General features: G+C 43.5%; 1 long non-coding RNA gene across 1 annotated transcript in view; it reads right to left on the reverse strand.

Moving 5' to 3' along the window:
• LOC144818660 (uncharacterized) overlaps positions 1–23,399 on the reverse strand; it is a 63,516-nt gene extending 40,117 nt beyond the window's left edge. Inside the window, exon 1 of the long non-coding RNA XR_013607148.1 lies at positions 23,308–23,399. This is a non-coding gene — a long non-coding RNA (uncharacterized LOC144818660). The remainder of the gene's footprint in view (positions 1–23,307) is intronic.
• Between the last annotated feature and the right edge of the window lie 959 nt (positions 23,400–24,358).

Below are 24,358 nucleotides of genomic sequence, written 5' to 3' on the forward strand. Positions count from 1 at the left end.
GACCAGATAAGTCTTCATGTTCTAAGTGGAAGTAGCTGGAGAGACCATCTGCATTGCCATGGTCAGTCCCTGGTCTGTGCTCCACTGTAAAGTCCACCCCCTGTAGGGAAATGGACCACCAGAGCAGTTTGGGATTCTCACCCTTCATCTGATTTAGCCACAAGAGGGGTTTATGGTCTGTCTGAATCTTGAAGTGAGTGCCAAGTAAGTATGGTCTCAACTTCTTCAGGGCCCAAACCACAGCAAAGGCCTCCCTCTCAATAGCTGACCAACGTTTCTCTCTAGGGGTCAGCCTTCTGCTAATAAAAGCAATGGGCTGGTCTTGACCATCTACATTAAGTTGTGAAAGCACAGCTCCCACCCCCAACTCAGAAGCATCTGTTTGGACAATTAACTCTTTGGAGTAGTCAGGACTCTTTAGGATAGGTGCAGAGCACATGGCCTTCTTCAGGTCATCAAATGCCTTTTGACAGCTAACTGTCCACTGAACCTTTTGTGGCATCTTCTTGGATGTCAGATCATTCAATGGTGTCACGATGGACCCATAGTTCTTCACAAATTTCCTGTAATACCCAGTCAGGCCCAAGAAGGCTCTGACTTGTGCCTGGGTAGTTGGAGGAGCCCAGTCCTGTATGGCCTGTATCTTGCTCTCCAATGGTTGAACCTGACCCCCGCCTACTAGGTGGCCCAGGTACACAACCTTGCTCTGCCCTATCTGGCACTTGGTAGCCTTGATAGTCAGGCCTGCCTTTTGCAGGGCCTCCAGACCTTTCTTCAGGTGGATCAGGTGATCCTCCCAGGTGGAGCTGAAGACCGCAATATCATCTAGATATGCTGCACAAAAGTCATCCAACCCAGCAAGGACTTGATTCACCAACCTTTGGAAAGTGGCAGGTGGATTCTTCAAACCATAGAGTATTACCACAAATTGATAATGTCCACTGGGGGTTGAGAATGCTGTTTTGGCCTTAGACTCCTCAGCTAAACTGATTTGCCAATAGCCAGCTGTCAAGTCAAATGTGCTCAGAAATTTGGCAGAAGCCAATTGATCTATGAGCTCATCTCCCTTGGAATACGATGAGCATCTGTCCTAGTGACAGCATTGAGACCTCTATAGTCCACACAAAATCTCATTTCTCTCTTTCCATCTTTGGTATGAGGTTTTGGCACAAGGACTACTGGGCTGGCACAGGGGCTCCCTGATGGCTCAATAACTCCAAGTTCAAGCATTTGCTGCACCTCAGCCTTTATACAATCCCTGACATGGTCAGGTTGCCTGTAGATTTTATTCTTCACAGGCAGACTGTCACCAGTGTCCACCTCATGGGTGCACCAGTTAGTTTGACTGGGTGTGAGAGAGAATATATGTCTATGAGCCTGCAACACTTGTCTGTAGTCCCATTGCTGCTGGTAAGAGGCCGCCTGCCAAGGCTACTCCATCCACTGAACCATCATCAGGGTTTTGGGATAACAGGTCTGGAAGAGGGTCACTCTCTTCCTCCTGGTCCCCATCTGTTGCCATGAGCAAGCCCATGTCTGCCCTGTCCACGTATGCTTTCAATCTGTTTACATGGAGCACCCTGTGGGGGCTCCTAGGGGTGCCAAGGTCCACCAAGTAGGTGACCTCTCCCTTTTTCTCCAGTATGGTGTGGGGTCCAGACCATTTGTCTTGGAGGGCTGCTGGGGCCACTGGCTCCAACACACACACCTTCTGCCCTGGCTGGTACTCAGTCAGAACAGCCTTTTGGTCATGCCAAGCTTTCTGTAATTCTTGGCTGGCCTCCAGGTTTTTGGTGGCCTTCTCCATGCATTCAGCCATCCTGGAGCGGAGACCAAGTACATAGTCCACAACATCAAGTTTAGGCTTTTTGAGAGGTAACTCCCATCCTTCCTTCACAAGACACAATGGACCCCTCACAGGGTGGCCAAACAAAAGTTCAAAAGGGCTGTAGCCAACCCCCTTCTGTGAGACCTCTCTGTAAGCAAAGAGCAGGCAGGGTAAAAGGATGTCCCATCTTCGCCTAAGCTTTTCAGGTAAACCTTTCATCATTCCCTTTAGGGTCTTGTTGAACCTTTTAAACAAGCCCATTGCACTGTGGATGGTAGGGTGTGGTAAACTTATAGTTTACTTCACACTCTTTCCACATTGCTTTTAAATATCCAGACATGAAGTTGGTACCTCTGTCTGAAAGTACCTCCTTTGGAAAGCCCACTCTGGAGAAAACTCCAAGTAGGGCCCTTGCCACAACAGGAGCTGTTATGGTCCTCAGGGGAATTGCCTCTGGGTACCTGGTGGCATGATCCACTACCACCAGGATAAATCTGTGCCCAGATGCTGTTTGGGGATCCATTGGTCCAACAATGTCTATCCCAACTCTCTCAAAGGGCACCCCCACCACAGGTAGTGGTATCAAGGGGGCCTTTGTGATGCCACCTGTCTTGCCACTGGCTTGACAGGTGTCACAGGAGCGACAAAACTCCTTTGTATTCTCCGACATGTGAGGCCAGTGAAAGTGTGGGACTAGTCTTTCCCAAGTCTTAGTCTGGCCTAAGTGTCCTGCCAAGGGAATTTCATGGGCCAAGGTGAGAAGGAGGCCCCTAAATTGCAGAGGAATAACCAACCTCCTGGTAGCACCAGGCTTGGGGTCTCTAGCCTCTGAATAAAGGAGCCCATCATCCCAATACACTCTATGGGTACCTTGAGCATTCCCAGCAGCCTCAGAAGCAGCTTGTTGTCTGAGGGGTTCAAGAGAAGGGCAAGTTAACTGAGCCTGCCCCAGATCTGCCCTTGAGGGTCCCCCTGTCCCCAGAAACTCAACCTGATGAGGTTCAAGCTCTTCCAGGACAGTATCCTCTGGGTTCACAGAACCCTCCTCCTGAGAGGGCTGATCCTCAACCTGGGTCAAGTGGGAAGGCCCTGCCTTGACCCTCTTGCTCTTCCTCTTGGGTTGTGGTTGGTCTATTAGTTTAGTTTATTTGTTTAGCATAGTTATTTAAAACCATTGCTATAAAAAACATATTAGCACAATCATCACATCAAGAAACAAAACTGGAGAAATACACTGTCATTAAAAAATAAAAAATCTGTACATTTAAAAACGGTCTTATTACTACCAATGTTAAGTTGCTATTAAAATCCAAAAATGAAACGATTAGGACAGGGGACAAAAAAGTCAGTAATAAGTTTTTGGGTGGGAGTGGCAGGAAGCGCAGGAGCCGGGGAGGGTATTAAGAAGTTAGCCAAGAGTCTCACAAACTTTCCGACCCTAGCAAGCGCTTGCATGTAGAGACTTAGCCTCCCAGCATGACCTGGTGCCCCATTTTAGAAATAAAGGTTTTAATAAATGCCTTCTGGGGGAGTCCTTGGCAGGGCAACAACACAGAAGGTGCGGCCATGATTCTTTATAGTATGAGCACAGTCTGCAGGCCCCCCCTCCTTTGAAGGGGCCCATCTGTGGGAGGCCGTAGAGCACAGGCCTAAAAGGCGCATAAAAATTATATTTTTCAGTGCAACTGCGTTCAGATTTTCCAATAGGTAAAGTTGCGGTACCCCAGGCTGGTAAGAAACATTCAAAGGAAGCAAGACAGTTGGTGTATTTAAAGCATTTAGGTCAATCCGATGGGAGATTAGTTTCACCTGCTTATTGATGACTTTTTTCCACACTGAGTATGGAATTGTGTCTGAAGTTAGCAGGGAGCTGTCAATCTCTAATGATTTGATGGTCTTTGTAATCTGACGATTCCACGGATTTCCAGGGATGGTAAAGATCTCTTTTAGGCAGAATTTTAGGGTGGTTTCTGCTGCTTTTAATGACCTTATAAAATATTTCAAAGTGTCTGCCTCGCAGTAGATGGATTGCCTTTGTAGGCCCAGCTCCAGACGTAGTCTTGCCCTCTGAATGAATTTCGGGAGATGAAGATTTTTTTGTGGATGGAAACTTGGGCGTAGTCAAGACTGACAGAGCATGCACCGGGAAAGGCCTGATGCCCATAGTTTAAGGCGGGGAGTAATGTGGCTTTGATCACTTTCAAGATCGGCTCTGCTGAAGGGCTGCTCAGACTGATTCAGTCGAGTCAGGGAGTATGTTATTGCACCTGCTCTCTTTTTCATAGCCGCTAAATGAGCTGTTGATCTTGAAGTATCGCAGAACCATACTCCCAAGTAGTAATATTTTGCTGTTGAGTTGATCGTTACAGGCCCAATGTGCCACCTTACACTTCTCTTGTTCTTGCATCTGCCGAATATCATCACCTTGGTCTTTTCTTGGTTGATTTTTAGTGCGTTGGCCATATTATATGTATAAAGCTTACTTAATTCTTGTTGAAGCCCCGTTTTTGTCTGGTCCATTATGACAATATCGTCCGCATATTGTAAAATATGCAGATCCCATTTTGCAGGACCCAGCTTTGGCGGAAGTAAATTGCTTTTCTTCAGATATGTTCCCAAGTCGGCAGTATAAAGATTGAACAAAAGCGGGGCGAGAACACAGCCCTGCTTCAAGCCGTCTCCGGTGGCAATTTTTCTGGAGACTGTCTAAGGGCCAGTTTTAATTCGCACCCAGGTGTTCTTGTGCAGAGAGATAAGGGATCCTAGCAGGTTGTGTGGAATCCCCCATTTGTCCAGTTTCCTCCATAGAATGTCGCGAGACACTTTGTCGAAGGCTGCGCTGTAGTCGACGAAGCAGCAATATAGTGGAAGGTGATTTTTTGTGCTGCCTGTTGAGTCAGAAAAGCCAAGGTTGTAATATTATCTATGGTGGAGGCTGAGGAGCAAAACCCTGGTTGGTCTATTGTTTCAAGATCCACCACAGGTTCAGGTAGGCACTTCTTGGCCTGGGACCTGGTTACAGCAAGGACATGTGCTGAAATACCTAGCATCTCTGCATGAGTCCTATACTCCACTTCTGACCATATGGAATTCTCTAGATCATTGGCCAACAGACAGTCTACTGGAAGGTCTGCACTCACAACAACTTTCTTGAGGCCATTTACCCCTCCCCAGGAGAAGTTAACAACTGCCACACTATGTGTAGTAGTGGCACCTCTAGCATTGGTCACTAGGTAATTCTCACCTAGTACAATTTGACAAAGTTAGGTGTCACCATAGTGACACTGGCACATGTGTCCCTGTAGGCCTGAGCCATGTTCTCATTGATTAAAGGAGTCTGCCTATACTTGCCCAAAGTATTAGGACTCACAGTAGGGGACATATCCATGCCCACATCATAGAGCAGAACTGCCTGAGTAGGGACTCTGACTAGGCCAGATTCCATCTCAGTACCCAGGGTCAACTCCACTATACCCTTGGGCTGTGTACCACCACTGCTGACTGTACTAGGGGGTGCAGGTGCCTTAGGGGCTGCAGTGGTAGGGACTGGGTTCTTCTTGGTGCATTTACTACCCCAGTGTGAAACTGATTTACAGGTATTGCACCAAGGTTTCTTTGGGCCTTCAACCTTCTTTTTGTTTTCATTTTGGGAACCACCCTCCTTATTAGAATTATTTTGGGGGCCTGAAGAAGACTTCTGGTCTTTGTCTTTATCTCCACCCTTCTGGTCTGCCTTTTTCTGATCACCTCCTTGGTTCTGGGGTGTCTGCTTAACCCTGGTTCTGGCCCATTTGTCTGCCTTCTTTCCCAATTCTTGGGGAGAAGTCAGATCTGAGTCAATCAGGTGTTGATGCAACAACTGGTTCTGGCAATTATTAAGGATCTGTTCTCATTATTAGATTATAAAATCCTGTATAGTCTGTAACTTTACTTCCCAGCAACCAACCTTCCAGAGCCTTAGTGGCACAATCAACAAAATCAGTCCTGAGTGAGCATTTTGGGTATCTCTGAACAACAACCTGTATTGCTCAGTGGTTAGGCCAAACCCTTCAATAAGAGCACTCTTCAGGACAGAGTAGTTTTTAGCATCCTCAGGTCTAACAGTGAGGAGCTTATCTCTCCCTTTCTCAGAAAAGGAGAGCCACAAGATTGCTGCCCACTGATCTTGGGGGACCTGCTGTACCATGCAGGCCCTCTCCAGAGCAGTTATCCATTTGTGGATGTCATCCCCATCTCTGTAGGGGGGCACAATCTTACTCAAGTTTCTATGATCATAGGACCTGTCTTTATCCTTAGGGATAATGCTGCCACCAGTGGGTGTTTCCCCACTCAATCTTTGTTCCCTTGCTAAAGCAAGTTTAGCTTGGGCCAGGGCTATCTCTTCCCTCTCTATCTGGAGTTTGACAGCTCTCATCCTGGCCTTATGCTCTTTTCTCTGGGGGGAGGTGGGGGGGGGGGGGGAAGTCATTCCCCTTTGAGATCCCCTTGAGACATTAGAAAGGTTAGATTCCCTTGAAAGAGATCGCTCCCTTCTATTGCCAGGGATTATTCTGCTATTGGGTCTGGGGAGGTGCTGTACCTCTCCATCTCCATGTAGGCTCAAGTTAGTCTGGTTAAGCCTGCCAACTTGGACCTGGATATCCCCCTGATCATCTGAATCATCTCCACTGGAATCTGAATCTACCCCTTCCTCTACCACTATGGGAGGGATGGGGTCTATCTCTGGGGGGTTTACCTCCTCTACTGGGTTCCCTGAGGGGCCTGCACTAGCTTTCTCAAAATCATCTTTTTCTAAGATTGCTATCAGGAGTGATATAGTAGGGTTGTGACCCTTTTTCAGCCCCCTTGAGGTGCACAAGCCACTCAAGTCTTTAAAGCCGAGGTTTGCATATCTGGAAGGTGCCTTGGTCAGGTCACCTCTCACAGGTAGAGAACTGGGAGTTTCACCTGTGCCAGACATAGCTCTAGTGAGGTGTAAGTGGTGCACTTACCTACACTATGAGTTTTCCTACTGGAACCTTGCTAGTGAGTTGTAGTCAGGGTGTGCTAAGCCCTTTAATCTACAACTACTAAGTTCAGTAGAACTTAAGTATGTAAGCTTTGTTTATATGTACCTATAATACTTAATGTGATCTTTCAAATGATATAAAGATTGCAATGGTAAAACAGCAAGCTCAAATCCCAACCGCTGCACACTAATGTGAGAAGTTGGTCGGATGTATGATGTCCGCAGTTCTGTGGGCACCTTGTATCAGTCCAAACAATCCCTTATGGTGGTGGTTGTAAGTCAACCTTATAGACAAGCTATCCTAGAGGTAGCATGGACTAGGCAGCCTTCAGGCTAAACTCAAGAGGGCATGTGAAGCCAGCTGTTTTACCATATGCAATCCTGTAATATCAAATGAAAGGACACCACACAAGTTATATATTATAAAAATATATGTATTTATTACTAGAATAATCCTCTGTACTCTTTATGAGGTTAGAGGCACAAGCGTTTAAACAAAAGCACAGTTTAACATACAAAAGTTGCACAGTTTTGGATAGGGCCGGTGGCCACTCAAACCATATACTAAATAAGTGGTATAAGTATCACTTTACGAACAGTGGTAAGGCCTTGGGAATCGCTTGGACTACACTGGACTAACAGCAGTTAGGACGGGAGTAGCCCGCGGGAATCTGGTGCAGCGCTAAAAGCACACGCATGCACCAATGCAAAGTCAATGGTGCGTAAAAGTTACAAAGTTACTGTTTTAGAAGTCTTCCGACTGGACTAGAACTTAGCCACTTAAAACTAGGACACTAGAGGTGTAAACCACTACAGGAGCACCGGCGTTCAATCGTTACCTCACCCACAGGAAGATGGTGCATAGGTGCCAAAGTGTGTTGGGTTTCGTCGTGGAGTTCTATGGAGCCTGGAGATGAAGATGCTGCAGGCGGCCAGGAGATAAGAGTCCGGTTGGATCCAAGAGTGGATCGAAGATGTAGAGTACCTGAAAGCAGAGGGGACAAAGTCTGGGTCACTAGCCAGTGACCAGGATGGCACCAGGAAGGAACCAGGCGATGTCGGGCACAATCAGGTGGTTGACGGGAAGCTAGTCTCTGCTGCCACGTAGACTCTGGGGCACCGAGGATGACCAGGAGTGAATCACAAGCTGTCCCACAAAGGCTCTCGCTGTCGGCAGTGTTGGTTTCCGGATTGGACTCAACAGGCACTGGCAATGGCAACCCACGCAAAATTGGAAGATCGCTTCTTACTCGGACCAGCAAGGTCAGAGGGGTTGCTCCTTTTCAGGGGAGCGAGGGCCAGTCTGGAGCAACCAGACTAGCAGAGAAAATTCAAAGGTTCGTTGGTACTGGGGCCACTAGCCAACGGGCAAGTGACCTGACCAACACGCCAAGCAGGAAAATGCAAAAGGGCCCCACGCAGCACTCTGTGAGTGTGGAGGGGAGATCTTCGGTGCACGAGTTGCTCGGGGCTGGGGCTTCTCAAATCCCAAAGCACAGCTTCGAGGGTGCCTTGGGAGCTGCACGGTCAGCACTTTGCAGTCTTTTCAAGATGGCCGGCCCCACGCTTCAGGTCGCCTCCACGGGTCTCAGATTTGCTGGGACTGTGGATCGGGCTGTTGGAAAGCAGGAACGCTGGGTCTTGTTGATCTCTGTCGCTCGAGTTCCGGCGGGAACTGCAACAAAGCAAACCATGGGCGCTGGATGGTACCTGTTTGCACAGGGTGGTCACTCCTTGACCACAAGGGGAGATTCTTCAGTCTTCCACGTCGAGTGGGATGTCGAAGGGTCCAAAGTTCTGTATCAAAGTTTCAGTCAGGATAAATCTAATGCTCCTGGGCACAGCTCCTACCTTTATTCCAAATCAAGGGGCTGGTTTACCTGCTAGGTCCCTCCTATGGTTGGGACCCAGGAAGGGGGTGATTACACTCCTTTCCCTTTGTCCAGTTTCGCGCCAGAGCTGGGGCTGGAGTGCCCCAGAACTGGTTTGACTGGATTTTGCATAGGATACCTTGTGTGCCCCAGGCAGTGTCTAGTTTCTTTCAGCCCTCCCTGCTCCAATCCACAATCTCCTGTCTGGGGTGGAGTAGCACCTCCCTGTGATAGGAAACCCTTTGTCCAAGCCTCCCCTGCCAGGTTTCGGTCAGCAGCAGGAGGCCAGACTTGTGTCGGGGCAGCAGCATCCATTTTGTGATGCTGAGGCTCTGGTTAGTTTTAACCGCGTTTACTGTTACCCACATGTCTTCTCCCTCTAGAAGAGTGGAATGCTACCCCCGACGCCAGAACTGGCGAGGGGGTATTATTCCAAAGCGTATGGCACCTTATACAACATGTTTTGATAAAGCCAAACCAAAGTTAGCAATAACCGCGAGGATTATAATGCACTCAAGAGTATATGGTATGGCAGTCTCCTAGAACAGCTAAAAGGAAATGCTTCTGAAAGCTGCAGACAGGCTCAACTCATGCTAGAGCACCATCTCACATAAAACCAAGCACTCTGCCTCCAGGATTGTTAAGGCCTGCCATAGGAGTGACTTATAGGCATATATGTGTCCAGATATAGGTTTAGATATAGGTATACTATATCTAAGCAAGGGGTGATTACACAACCTTGCCCCAGCTGAGTGATCAGCCAGTTGTGTCAGTTTAGGTGGCCAGCCAGGGGTGGCAAAAGATATGCTGCAGCCCCTGGTAGGCCTTGGATGCACCTATGCCCTGGGTACCTATAGTACACTGTACAGGGGCTGATAAGGTGTGCAGTACCAAATTGGTGATGTACCTAAAGTACATGTCTGTGAATTTAGAGAAAGAACAGCAGGCTGTGGGTCTGATTAGCAGGCCCACAGCCACATTGTCAAAAACCAGTGAAGCAAAAAGCAAAAATTGGGGTGACCATAGGAAAGCAGACCCTACTCTCCTACAGTTGGTATTTATTATATGTGGAGCCAATGGTATAGATCAGCGCATTCCTTTTTTAGTGATGATTTTTACCGTTTGAAAAATGGTAGGTGGTGCAGGTTAGTAAATCCTCTGGAGTATGAGAATGGAACTTAATCTGAAAGCGCTATCCTCACGGACTGAGTGGTATCTCCAAATTGCACTCAAACAAAAATGTAGTTTCACTTTTCAATTAATTCCTACTGTAGTGTAGCTCCTATTTTCCCAATAGGCTCTGCGCATTGGAATAGTACCTACAGCAGTAAAGGCCTAGGCCAGACGTTAACTAGGTCTACTACTGTCGAAACTAGACTTAATTTTTGGGTTTGCCAGCTAAGCTCAGAGTTCGCTAGAAACTTTCTCGAATGTTCAAGGAAGGATGAACTCCCCTGATTAGACAAGAAGGGATTTAGTTTCTGACAACCATAGAACATGACAACTTTGCTCTCCCCTAATCAAGAGTCAATCTCGAGAGTCGTGTGAGCACAAGGCAATTATTTTACTCAGTCAGTACGTGCATTCTTAGTCTCATCAGAATGTAGAGAAAAGGAAGAGACGGGCGTGTTCAATAAAAGATGTTATTTATTGATCAGTCTCTTTTCTCGTACAAGAGAAATGGATCGATATTATTGCGATACTTATAGTTAAGTAAAGTGCATACATTAGAAGCAATAGTATAAAATAATACTGTAAAAACATTGATATGGTTTCTGAGCCATATGATGTTTAAAATGATTAAAATATATTTACATACACATATACATTTGACTAAACGTACTCAACTGGTGTTTCTAAATACGCCTACCCCGTGTACCTGACCTAAGTCTAATGCGTGGGCGGGAATAGAAAGTTACAGTTTAGTTTAAGTTTGTTTTTGCCAAGTGAATAACTAAAGAATTCTCTAGGAGGGGTTATTCAGTTCTGTACCTGGAATTTAGGATGAATGAGGAATGGTATCTCTTTCTCTGCTCTCGATATTCCAGGCTGCCTGCGAGGGCTGCCCAGAAGCGCCGGTGCTGGGTCTCTCGGCTTGAGATAGCAGCGCGTCTCTCAGCGCGTCAGGAAGGCGGGGCTGCTGCCTGCGGGGTCTGCTTCTGCTCTCGGCTTCGGCAAGTATGGCTGCTCCGTCTTGTCACCACGCGTGTGTTTGCATAGGGCAAGGTCGGCAATATTTATACCTTAAAGGTGCCGAGATTGACGTAAGGATGGACATAGGTACGTCAATAAAGATGTCATACGACTTGCTCGTTAGCACATTCTTTACTAAAGTTCTCTGTGAAATCAAAACAATGGCCGCACGGATTATCCAGGTTGTCATAGGTTTGATTTGTTATGAGAACGTCGTATGCCTTATCAGGGGCTGGAGGAATATCGCTTGTCTAATTAGATCTCAAGCGTTATGACCTAATCAGATAACACGTTCCTGTGCCGTAGTGTGACTGCGTCAGATAACGGTATCTGCATCATGGGGGATTTCTTGCCTCATGGGCTGACTGTTAGTTAACTAGCTAGTAAGTTTAACCAGAGTAGGGTCAGGAATAGGGGGATCGAATCAGAACCTATAGAAATACACGACACCCACTCCACGCTAACTATGGTCATATCTACTAATCTATGCATAGTATAACATAGTACAACATACTATAGAGTATAGTGTATACCTTACCACCCCAAAATACATAAATGCATTTCGAAATTTTCAAATATACTGAAAAATTGCAGTCATATATATTGTATGCACTTAAGCTATGAATTAGATGCAAAAGTGAACACGCATTGTTATGCATTATTGATTGTTGGTATATGAGAAATACACATGAAATGGCTCTTAATATGGCTATACAGAAAAAAAGTCGAAACCATTTCATCACATAAAATCTATTGCGAACATACCAGCGGGCAGCTAAAGTCTATAAAGTCTATAAAGTATCTAAAATAGAAATCTTAGTTCTCTAGGAATAGTCTCTTACTTTAAGCAGAAAATCAGTGTCCCGGGAAAAAATATATAGAAAAATATTTTAGGGGCTTGCTGAAAAAAGTTGCTGTCCGTGAACTGGATTGTAATTGTTCATGTGACTTTATTTTTAAAGTTGAAGGCCGAATTCAGGGAACGCCGTGTGCGAGTTTACTCAAAAGTCTCTATTTCTGTTCCGGAGAGAACATCATATCATTCAGGCTTTCGAAAAAACTGTCAACAGCTTCATGGGAAAGTTCCACTAAGTCGGAAATAGGGGTAACCATGCATTCATGCGCATGATTGTCTCCATTGACATTCTGATTTGCATTGCTGACAGAAGGTCGTACCTGTTCGATGCTGCTTTCATCTTGAACTTCACTACTCTTCAATCGCAGTGGTGAAGATTCCAGGAATGCCGTCATCAGAATTGGCAGCCTTTGAGGGCAGCACAGTGCGTGAACCTTGGTAGGAACCAACAGTGTATCTGCATCCACCGGCGCATCCGATTGTAGCGTCAGACAGGTGTCTAACACGCATTCTTCTCCGCATAGCAGACACCTTAGTACAGGTAAAACACACCTTTGCCACATTGGTCGAAATGATAGAAACCAAGTCGTGTTTAGGTCTCTAAGCCGGGATAGTCCCAGGATTTTTGATATCCGGTCCCGGTATCCAATGGCTAGGATCGTATCTTCCATTGTCACGAGAGTTTGATCTGTGACATGGGTTGCCATAACGAAAAATAAGGACTAGGAATAGGATTCCTGCAATTAGTCCTAGGATCAGGAGAAGTCCGCCAAAAATCGAATGGACGAAGTCTGGAAAAATACCCAGTATGGCTTTGAATGGTGTTAATGCCATCGAAAATACTGTCTTAAATACCTTTGAGACCCCTGTGGTATCAGAAATATTTAAGATTTCGCTCAGGATTTCCGCGAAATGTACGGGGGAATTAGTTGATAATAATGTATGTATCTCTGCAGTCGTCCTTACGACTTGTAGATCATACGTTTCTTTAGATGACGTGAGCCTTGTAGGCGTCTGAAGAAGCACTGTTTTCATTCTGCTTAAAGTGTCTATTCGAATAGAAGTAATTTTCAAACTGGGCCATGCCCTCGCCTCCCTGTCTGGAAAGGAGCTGGGGAACAAAGAACGTCCACAGCACTTGACCTTCGCCGTCGTAGTGACGAGATAAGGAGTCCCGGGCATAAGACTACAGCATCTGCGGTCTACAATAAGAATGTAACTCCCATTATAGAGTCTTTGAAAGAATGGTTCTATTTCAGTTGCAGGTGCGCCTTGCTGGTGACATGAAAGGTTGTATGAATTCCCTTCACAGGCTCCGTGCAAACTAATACCTTTACACAGAAGCGTGCCGCTTAGTGACATAGCACAATTGTTGCCACTAAGAAACACTTTCTGTCCTTTGTTACTGACACATGCATGTGAATAGGGCAGGTTCCATGTTGTTTTAAGGTACCCCTTTCCCAATTTCTCGTACATGCCAGCCTGTATATATTTTTGGCAGTATTGAAACCTGAAGGTTGAGATTGGAATATTTATGATTCCGTGGATTATCCATTCACTGACAGGTCGTTCTGACATTGTCAACGGTAATCTTTCTAGTTTTTCAATGCTCAAGATTGTATAATCAGCACCCTTCTGCGCCATACCGATTTGTCTATCAGTAAGGTTAAAGATTTGAAATAGTGACGTTGTGTTGATTAAACGCCAAGGCACATAGCCTGAACGCAGATTTTGTAACGTCCAGCCAAGCTGTACAATAGAACGCAATTGTGACTGACCATGTTGTAATAACAGTAAGTCTTGCGATAATATATCGATTGCTGAAGACACAATGCTGTCCAATGAAAAAATTCTGGAGGACAGAGTCATTAACCCATTGTCCACTACAGAAAGTGATTTTTCCAAATTAATACGGTCAATTTCCCGTATTCTTTCTGCTGTCTCAATTTGAGTAACCTTCCAGGCCTCATTGTATGCTGCATATACAGAGGCTGCTATGAAACGCTTTTGACGCTGTTTGCGTGGTCCCATTATGAAATCACGCAAGTCAGCACCATCAGTAAGTAAAGTTAGGTGTTGCTTAATTTCAGGCAGTGTGGAAGTTTGTAGCCATTGAAGGCATAATTTGCCCACACTGTAGGTTGTTATTATCCCTGGGTGATGTCTTTGGGGATATCTAGGGTCTGGCCTGTTCATTTTGAAACCCTGTGTTTTATTCAGGAATCTATCTTGACAGTTATTTGTATCTGTGGGCCAGATCAACCATTGTTTCCAATCAGGATGTGTTCTGTTTTGGTTAAGTATATGGTTTATGTCTATTTCTTCATCTGTTTCAGAGTTATTGCTAAACATTGTTGGCTTTGGAATAGACAGGTTATTTAAATCTTTGATTTTGGCTAAGCCAAGACAGGTGGTTTGTTGAACGGTGTCATTTAAAAATATCATTTGTTCTGGGATCATGCAGGCTCTAAACAAAGCTTCTACACCCTGTACTTGCCATTCTTTTGTACCCCAAACACTTTTCAAATCAACATGTTTGTCCCAATAATCAAATCCAAAAGTATTCATTTTTTCAAAGAAAGAATCTGAATATATCAATTTTGTGTTGGTTATCATGGTTTTCATCCCTGTCTTGTTTGACAATTTGTAATAAAATGTTTCAGCATTAGTTATGTTAAAACCTGAAAAATATGAATATTTGCCATACACGGTTCTAGAGCTCCCTTTTGGAGGTGTAGCACAATGTTCCCATTGATTAAAATTTAAAACATTTCTAGGTTGTGCAGATTTATGCAAGAAATGGTTACCATAATGGTTATAGCAGTACATGCTGTCATAATTTGTAGAACCCTGCAAATAATCATGTTTTGTAAATTTAGCAGACATTACTAAGTCAGACATCATATTGTTTATACTTTCAAAGTCCCAATCATCAGCAAATGAGTTTGGTTTTGCAAAGTCACTCAAGGAGATCTTGATTTGGTGTGGATATTTCAGGATCTCGACCGGACCATAAATTTCATAGTCAGTGTTGTCCCAGGCTACCCCACCAGATATTGGAATTGCTGTGAAGTTGGCTGAAGAAAGTTCTGAAGAAAGTTCTCTTTTCTCGACGTGTGAAGATGTGTGTGGTTTGAGGACCAAGTTGATGTTCTGACTTGCTGTGTCCATTTTAGCATATTTTCCCTCAATGAAGCGTCCCAAGGTAAATACCATGATGAGCCAAAGTGTGAGGATAAATGCACCAAAACCCACCCAAAATTCAATCCATGGAGAAACCAGATATGTTTCTTTCAGTTGTTTCAAAAGTTCCTTCGCTTTGTCTTTAAAGGATTTTGATGATGGCTGTGTCTTTTGTTCGCTGAAGCCTTCAGAGGAATCATCGAAGTTGATGAAGTAACCGGATGCAGTTCTGTCAATTGTTCCAATTGGTTCAGGATTTTTGTTTCTCGCATTTTCACTTGGTACTTCTGTATAGATTGGTGTGTCTCTGCTAAATGTCTTTATTTGGGTTTTCAGAGGTCTAAGTTCTATTGCATTGTTGCATAGTCCTTGTTGTTCTTCTGTAGGCGTTTCGAATGTGATGAGCCTCTTTGATAGGACCTCTGTACTGGTAGCAAACCTTGGTGTTCTGCTACTTTGGGAGTCCACTTGGCCTACTGTTGGTTATCGGCCACATGTTGTGGTTTTACCAGGTCGATGGATACAACTCGGTTCTCCTTTTTTCCAGCAAGTGGCGGTAGTACAACTGATCTTGTCCCGTTGACAGACAATACAGGAACTGCTTTTCTGTAAGAAGGCCCAAATTCCTTCTTTACCGCGATCTTCTCCCTGACTAGATCCCCGACTTTTGGAATCCAGACAGGTCTTGCTGGGACAGGTGGTGATTCTTCAGTGGTCGTTGGCTGTTCTTTCAACTGTATGTTGCTCAGGTCTTTTCTTGTTTTGTTTAAGTCCTGCAAAATAGCCAAACGGTCTTTGACATCAAAGCTTTTTTCTGTTACCACTGAAGTCTGACTATCAAGGTCAGAGATCAACATCCTAGTTCCGAATAATAATTCGTACGGACTGAATCCCTTCAGAGAATTTCTTGGCAAGTTATTTAGACTACGTTGGACACTTATTAGATGTTTGACCCACCCAGCTCCCGAACCTAATACCTTTGCCGTTATAGATTGCTTTATGTCACGGTTTTTTCTTTCAACAATTCCGTTCCCCTCAGGGTGAAATGGACAAGAGTACCGCAATTGCACGCCCATGCTGACCATGGCCTCCTTATAAGCCCGAGAGCTAAAAGCAGGACCATTGTCCGAATGCAGAATGCCAATTGCGTATGTGCCGATAAAGACCCGCAAATCTTTTATAACAGTTCTGGCGTCAGCCGTTCGCTGGGGCCACATCCATATGAATCTCGTGCATGAGTCCACTGCGACCAAGATATATTTATAGTTACCGTCCCTTTGTAAGGGACCACAGTGGTCTAGATAAACACAGGCTAATGGTTTATCCGAGATTAGAAGGGGCGTCTGTGCTGGACGTCTCACAGTTGATACTTTCATTTTTTGACATATTTCACATGCTAGAACATAGTTCCTTGTTTGTCTTCTCATTTGCGGCCACCAGTATCTCTGTTTTAATAATGATACTGTGGCTGAGACGCCAGCATGGGTAGAAGCAAGCCCTTCGTGTGCCGCTATTATTAGTCCTAATCTGTGTTCCATGTTTGGAATTGCCCTATCCCCCACTCCAGGGATTTGAGCAAAAGGAACATTGTTTTCATCTGTTATGTATGAGTACTTTAATGGAAAGCCTTTAGGGAGTGGTTCTATCGAATCCTTTTCAGAAGCGCTGACAGCTTGTAATATTTCGCTGTCTATTTTTGTTTTTGACCGGGTGATGGCAGCTACGGAAGCCGTTTGCACAGCTGCCTTCGCGGCCTCATCAGCCAATGAATTCCCTGCAACGTGAACGCCATCACGTTGATGACTCAGTGTATGTATCACGTGAGTCTTTGGTAGTTCTTTTTGTAAAAGAGCTACTTGTTCCCATAGCATTTTATGCTTGATTGTGCCTCCTTTCGCATCCTTGAAACCATTTTGAAGCCAGATCTGCAAGTATTCATTATAAGATTGAACGCAATAATACGAATCGCACACTATGAGTGTGGGGAATTCTCGATCGGTATTTTCAAGCGCCATCTTGAATGCTAGTAATTCAGCTCGCTGAGCTGTGCAATCTCCTAGAGATTGGGTCTTAGTTAGGGTTGGTTTAAATTTCCCTTCGTGCCAACGACCTTTAACAATCGCGCACGCAGCACTGTAAGCTTGTTTACCCCCTACTGCGGGTTGTGCTGAACCGTCTGTATATATTATACAGCCGTATTGGTCTAGAGGCAGAATTTCGGTTGGCAGAGGACATTCGAATTCATATTGTAGAAATTCTTGTGTTTTTAAGTAAGGATCAAATTCGTACACCACGTCTGTTGCAGCAAGAGAGTTAGCCCATTGTATCCATCTCGGATGGAGTGCTTTCGCATTAGGAATGCTTGCCTTTGTTACCGCCTCTAAGGCTGGTATTGGTGTCACGATTATTATTCGTTTACCTTGTGCCAGGGCTCGTTCTTTTGCTATAGCTGTCTGTGTTGCTGTAAGAATTTTTTCCGTTGGGCTAAATTTCATTTCAGCCTTAGTGTACAAGTGCGATTTAAATGCAATTGGTACCTTATCTCCCTCATTAGAGGTTAGGTATGTGAATCCGCATCTCCCTGGGATGACTCGGATCACAAGGTTGCGTGTATTATCACGGGTTTCTAATTTTGTTTTAATTAGCATGTCTGTTTGTAAGGATCTCAAAATTTCTGTGTGTGCTTGAGTCCAACTGGATCTTTTAAAGTCTGGTTTAATTAGATCGTAAAGGGGTTTGACCCTTTCTGCGTAATTTGCAATGTAAGTTCTTCCGAAATTTAGGAAGCCTAGAATTGACTGTAGGTTTTTTAGTGTTTTAGGAGCTTGGATTACGGCACATTTCTCTAGGAAATTGTCTGCCAGGCTTTTGCCTTCACTTGATAACTCATATCCTAAGAATAGGACCGTCAGATGGGCAATTCTGGACTTTTTGAAGTTGAATTTGTAACCCTCTGCAGCGAAACCAAGTATTATGGTGTTCACTCTTTTCAAGTGAGTTTCCAAGTCATCATCTGTTAAGTAAATGTCATCGACATAAGATAATGCTTCATCATCATATAGTTGTAGTAATTCTGTTACTCTCGCTGAGAATACCCCCGGGCTGTTCTTGTACCCCTGGGCTAACCGACAGAATTGTTTTTGAGTGCCATTTACTGAGAAAGCTGTTAAATATCTGCTCTCTGGTGCTATGTTTTGACAAAAGAATCCGTTGGAGATGTCCAAGGTTGTTTTGTATTTTTTGCGCACTATGTTATTCATTAGTGCAGCACTGTGTGAGTTTTGCACTGCAAAAGTTTTGCAACATGTGTTAAGGTGTCGGTAATCCAAAACTAGGCGATATGAATTGTCTGGTTTGGAGACCGGAAACAAAGGATTGTTCATTTGTGAGGTGCAAGTTTCAATCACCCCCTGGTATTCTAGCTGATCTAGTATTTCATTTACTTGTTTTTTAGCTTCTTGCTTAATTGGGTACTGCCTTTGTGCAGTAGGTTGTGATTTTAACTGGATTTTGTGAGGAGGAGAATCCTCATCCCATCCTACATGATTTTTATATAAAGCAGGTGCTAAGGCCACTGCCCACTTTCTAGCAAGTGTGTATTTTTTATGAATCGGTATTTGATTCGAGAAGGCAGGCATAATTACTTCTTCGCCATGAGGGCACTCCCTGACAAACTCCGGTGGCCAGTCTTTTTCAGCTAGAAGGATGTCATAGCCCTTGGATAGGTTATCCCAAAATAGTCCCCTTATTTTCCTAGTCTTATCTCCCTCTATACGTAATGTTATCTCGTATATTTTGTGGGGCTTGCTAACTCTGGTATCTGCAGTTTCCACTTGAAGGTATTCATTCGTGTCCACTGTCTCCAGATGATTCATAAGGACTTTGCGAGCTATGCTCACCTCTGCTGCGCTGTCTAGCATTGTCTGAGCCCATTCTCCGTTTTTCAGTTGTGTCCTCAGTATTCTCGGCATTGTTAACTACCTTGATACTGGCTACCTTCTTTTTTGGAAATTGTGATTTCTTTTTCAGTTGAGCAGGTTCCTTGTCTTTGGACTTGGCGTGCTCTTCTGATCGTCCTCTTCTTGCCGATTTCTGCGAGGAATTCTGAAAAGATTGAGACGGACGTGTATCAATGTCTTGATATCTATCAGGTTTTTTAATATTATCCCTATTTCTAAGGTTATATCTATTCCCAGAGGGTTCACTCTGAGGTGACCTTTGTCTCGGGTTTGGAGATTTCTCTCTTCGCCTAGGAGACCTTCCTCTGGACTGGAATTTCTTTTCTTTAGGATTGGATTATTTATTTCCATCCCAGTTCTTTTTTGGTGAATTATTATTAAAAAATATTTTTTCTGGACTTGTAGTCAGTTGCGGTTTTACTGGTATTCCACCTAGACTATCTCTGCCTAGTTCTTCATAGGATTTTTCTATGATTCTGGCAATTTCAGCTGGTTGGTCTGCTATATCTGTCTCTTTTAACCTCTGGCGGATCGCCACGTTTGCTGCTTCACCCTTTATGTTGGCTAGTAATATAGCCGAGACCTGCTTGAAGTCTTTCAGTAATTTCATACCAAGAGTTAAAGCAGGTTCTGGACCGTATTCATCTTGAATTTGTTTTAGCACATCTGGTATTACCGAAATGGATGGAACACCGTGCGTTTTTGTGTAGATTGAAGCAAAGACCGTACCCCAAGTGTCACAGTCCTCAATGTGTGGTGCGATTCCCATTGGGAGACATATAGTCAGAATCCTGTGCTTTTCTAATGGGGTGGTGTCAGGAAACACCGCCTCTATTTGGGTGATTTTCTGTGCCAACCAGAATGGTATCTGTTCCCGTTTAGCTGGAACTTTACCTAGGCAGGATTGGATGTTCTGTGGTGTGATTTTATTTGTGTTCCCCTGGTGAGGGGTCAGCTGTGGAATTTTAATCGCTGGCTGAATTGTTGAAGTCCGCATTACATACTGAACTAATTGTCTGTGAATTTTTAGTAGTTGTTTTAGCTGTATTAATAGCTCTGGTGCAGTCATCTCGTCGATGTCTGGATGTGGTGTGTATCCGGCTAAGACCGGCCACGTTGCTCCTGGTCTTCCTAAAGGACCGAGCCTTGTAATGTGATTATTATGTTTTAGGGCGCCATCAAATAAGAGCAAATGCTCTTGGAATTTGAGTGGTACTTCCACCTCCTCGAAAGGAGTGTACGTTTCAGGAGGTTCCTCTACTTTGTAATAGTGGAAGTACTTTGTTACAGCATTTGCTGCTGGAAAATGTATCCATGTATAGTATACCTCTGTCTGCCGATATTCGTGTGCCTAAATTACGAATATGACTGTGCCACCTCTAGGTGTCAGTCCATTTTCTATATGTTTTAAGGTTATAGATCTCCTTTTGATGACCGGAATGAGTATTATATCCGCGTCTGCTGCTTGCATGGTAGCATCAGCATCTGCGAGTTCAGTTGCTAATCTAACTGCCTCTCTTTCTCCATCACTGTCTCCCATTTTACTGACAGGATGGTATTATTTTTATTTGCAGATCAGGTTTCTTTATGGAAACAGAGATTAGATGCACAATATTTTGGAACGGTGTATCCTTCAACGTTGATTAGACCAAGAACCATACATAGGAGTTCCCTCCTGCGAGGTTTTGGAGGATATAACCTTTCACCCACTCCAGACGTCTTTGGAGTATTTGGGAAAAGGGGTCTGAGTGAGAAAGCACGACTGAGTTACTCTAAATGTCTTACGTTAGTTTTATCGCCCTTTCCAAACACGTTGGGCGCCATGTAGTGTAGCTCCTATTTTCCCAATAGGCTCTGCGCATTGGAATAGTACCTACAGCAGTAAAGGCCTAGGCCAGACGTTAACTAGGTCTACTACTGTCGAAACTAGACTTAATTTTTGGGTTTGCCAGCTAAGCTCAGAGTTCGCTAGAAACTTTCTCGAATGTTCAAGGAAGGATGAACTCCCCTGATTAGACAAGAAGGGATTTAGTTTCTGACAACCATAGAACATGACAACTTTGCTCTCCCCTAATCAAGAGTCAATCTCGAGAGTCGTGTGAGCACAAGGCAATTATTTTACTCAGTCAGTACGTGCATTCTTAGTCTCATCAGAATGTAGAGAAAAGGAAGAGACGGGCGTGTTCAATAAAAGATGTTATTTATTGATCAGTCTCTTTTCTCGTACAAGAGAAATGGATCGATATTATTGCGATACTTATAGTTAAGTAAAGTGCATACATTAGAAGCAATAGTATAAAATAATACTGTAAAAACATTGATATGGTTTCTGAGCCATATGATGTTTAAAATGATTAAAATATATTTACATACACATATACATTTGACTAAACGTACTCAACTGGTGTTTCTAAATACGCCTACCCCGTGTACCTGACCTAAGTCTAATGCGTGGGCGGGAATAGAAAGTTACAGTTTAGTTTAAGTTTGTTTTTGCCAAGTGAATAACTAAAGAATTCTCTAGGAGGGGTTATTCAGTTCTGTACCTGGAATTTAGGATGAATGAGGAATGGTATCTCTTTCTCTGCTCTCGATATTCCAGGCTGCCTGCGAGGGCTGCCCAGAAGCGCCGGTGCTGGGTCTCTCGGCTTGAGATAGCAGCGCGTCTCTCAGCGCGTCAGGAAGGCGGGGCTGCTGCCTGCGGGGTCTGCTTCTGCTCTCGGCTTCGGCAAGTATGGCTGCTCCGTCTTGTCACCACGCGTGTGTTTGCATAGGGCAAGGTCGGCAATATTTATACCTTAAAGGTGCCGAGATTGACGTAAGGATGGACATAGGTACGTCAATAAAGATGTCATACGACTTGCTCGTTAGCACATTCTTTACTAAAGTTCTCTGTGAAATCAAAACAATGGCCGCACGGATTATCCAGGTTGTCATAGGTTTGATTTGTTATGAGAACGTCGTATGCCTTATCAGGGGCTGGAGGAATATCGCTTGTCTAATTAGATCTCAAGCGTTATGACCTAATCAGATAACACGTTCCTGTGCCGTAGTGTGACTGCGTCAGATAACGGTATCTGCATCATGGGGGATTTCTTGCCTCATGGGCTGACTGTTAGTTAACTAGCTAGTAAGTTTAACCAGAGTAGGGTCAGGAATAGGGGGATCGAATCAGAACCTATAGAAATACATGACACTACTCAATTCTCTTTGAGTTCATAAATGTTCATTTTGTTACTATCAAGCGTGATACAAACTTAACAGTGATCCTCACTTAGTATCAAAGATTTCGTTTAACAATTATTCGTGCACCCACTGCATTCCGGGCTATTGCGCTTAAACAGGGGCTTCAATATGAGCTGAAATCATGCCGGTGTGTACGGCCATCCTCAGTGTGGACGGGGATGGGGGTATTTAGTGTCAACAAGGCTCTGTCACTATAGACGAACGCCAGTACTGACAACTTAATATGAACTTTTTAAATACCTGATCACGACTCGTAATCAATGTGATCAAATCTCATTTCTTTTATTCCTCACTAGTATGGATTAGAATACTTAACTCAATCATTGTCAAAGTGGCCTGCCAAACAAATCAAAACACAAAATACATGACATACATTTTAGAACAATTTTTACACAAAATAGTAATTGACAAATTCCAAAACAAAAACACGAAAATTACCAGCAGGAACAAACAGAACAAATAAAGTTCTCACATTTTTCACACCAAAAGGGCCCCTATATTTTGCTGAATTGGCATGGGCCCACTAATCGCGATACGAAGCACCAGGGGTTTGGCTACACCACTTTCATGCATTTCAAACCCTAAATTATTCGGGGGTTCTCTTTAGGACATCGGTCACTGAATTAAAGGAGAAAAGGAAAAAACACTTATAATGCTGGATGCATCATTTTTTAAATAAAATTGCTTAAACCATCCTAATTATCGGATTTACTTAATGATGTTAGGCCTTAATTTTTAGTAGGAATCGTGACTCTGAAGGCCAGACTTCTCTTATGTGATTAAAAAGCCTACAATAAATCAAAAGGCAGGGTGAAATAGCTGAACATAGAGGTTTATCGCAGCAAAATGTATACACTTCTGATGTCATTAACCCATGTTGTTATTAAATAGTCGCGGGATTTGTATTCAAATTGAATCTTTCACTTCCCCCTTCGGCTTGAAAACAATTTAATTGGTAGGTTTCAATGACCGATAAATCTTGAAAGTGAGTAAGTGATTGTTTATATTTGCAGGGAACAGGGTAGAGCACAAAACATGTTGAAGCAAAACTTCATAGCGTTTGTGATATTTTTTTTCCGTTCAGGTGCTTGAATGAATCCGAAGTATGAAAACGTCGAAGCAACATATATGTGGGTCGGCTGAATCGTATTACCACAACTTACTTTATCGTCGGCACGTCGTCCTTAGAACCAGTCCTTCCTGCTTTTACAGTGCAGCCATATGAAAGCCGGAGGTTTCAGCTCCACAGTTGCTCGCGGTTTTATTTAAAAAAAAAAAAAAAATTACATCCGAATAAAAGCTTCCCTAATTGGTTAACATTTTTCCATCGCCCTCATGCAATACAGAAGAGAGTCAACCGCATGCATCCTGGGAGTTGTGGTTCCTGTTTTTCACTTTTCTTAAGGCGATCATTAGATTGGCAACAATCATCCTGGAGTACAAAACCACATATCAAAGTTCTTTAAAGAGATGCAGTAGCAACAGTTTTTGGAGTTCAATCATTTCATTGAACCGGTTCCTCACTGTGTCAAAACGAAGTATTAGATAAGCTTTTTTTGGACTGTCTGCGCTCAAGGTCACCTCCCCTTGGGTCTGGTTTTATAGATGCCAAAATCGTCCAATTGAAGTCGTCTTCAGAGTGATGTTTTTCAATAAAATGGCTCACAAGTGGTGCAGAATATACTTTTTCTCATATGCACGATTTATGCTGTATGATTCTTTGGCGAATTTCCTGGTTGATCTTTCCTGTATATACAATTGATGGCACATGCCGATAACGAAATACAACACATTTATTGTTTTGCAATTAGAAAATGAAATATGTTGCCACCTTGTATTCAAAATGAGTTACCTCAATGGTTTGGGGGGATCACTGACAGAATATCGACTGACAGAATATCGACTACCCAAAATATCGTTGAGAAAATATCGACAGTCAAAATATCGAGTTCCAATCTACAAACAGGTAAGTACAAAAATATCGAGTACAAAATATCGTTTACAAAAATATCGTTGTAAAAAATATCGACTTTACTAAAAACAATGTTTAATTACATTAATATAAAAAATTAATTACTAAAATATAATTAACAATACTTAAAATAACTTTTAATAATTAAATAATTAATGAAAGTAAAAAAATAAAAAAAATTTCATCATATTTCTTAAAACATATATATATAGTAACAAAATTTAATTAAATAATAGGCAATA

The sequence above is a fragment of the Lissotriton helveticus genome, chromosome 2_1 (genome assembly GCF_964261635.1).
Source record: "Lissotriton helveticus chromosome 2_1, aLisHel1.1, whole genome shotgun sequence".
Lineage (NCBI taxonomy): Eukaryota > Metazoa > Chordata > Amphibia > Caudata > Salamandridae > Lissotriton > Lissotriton helveticus.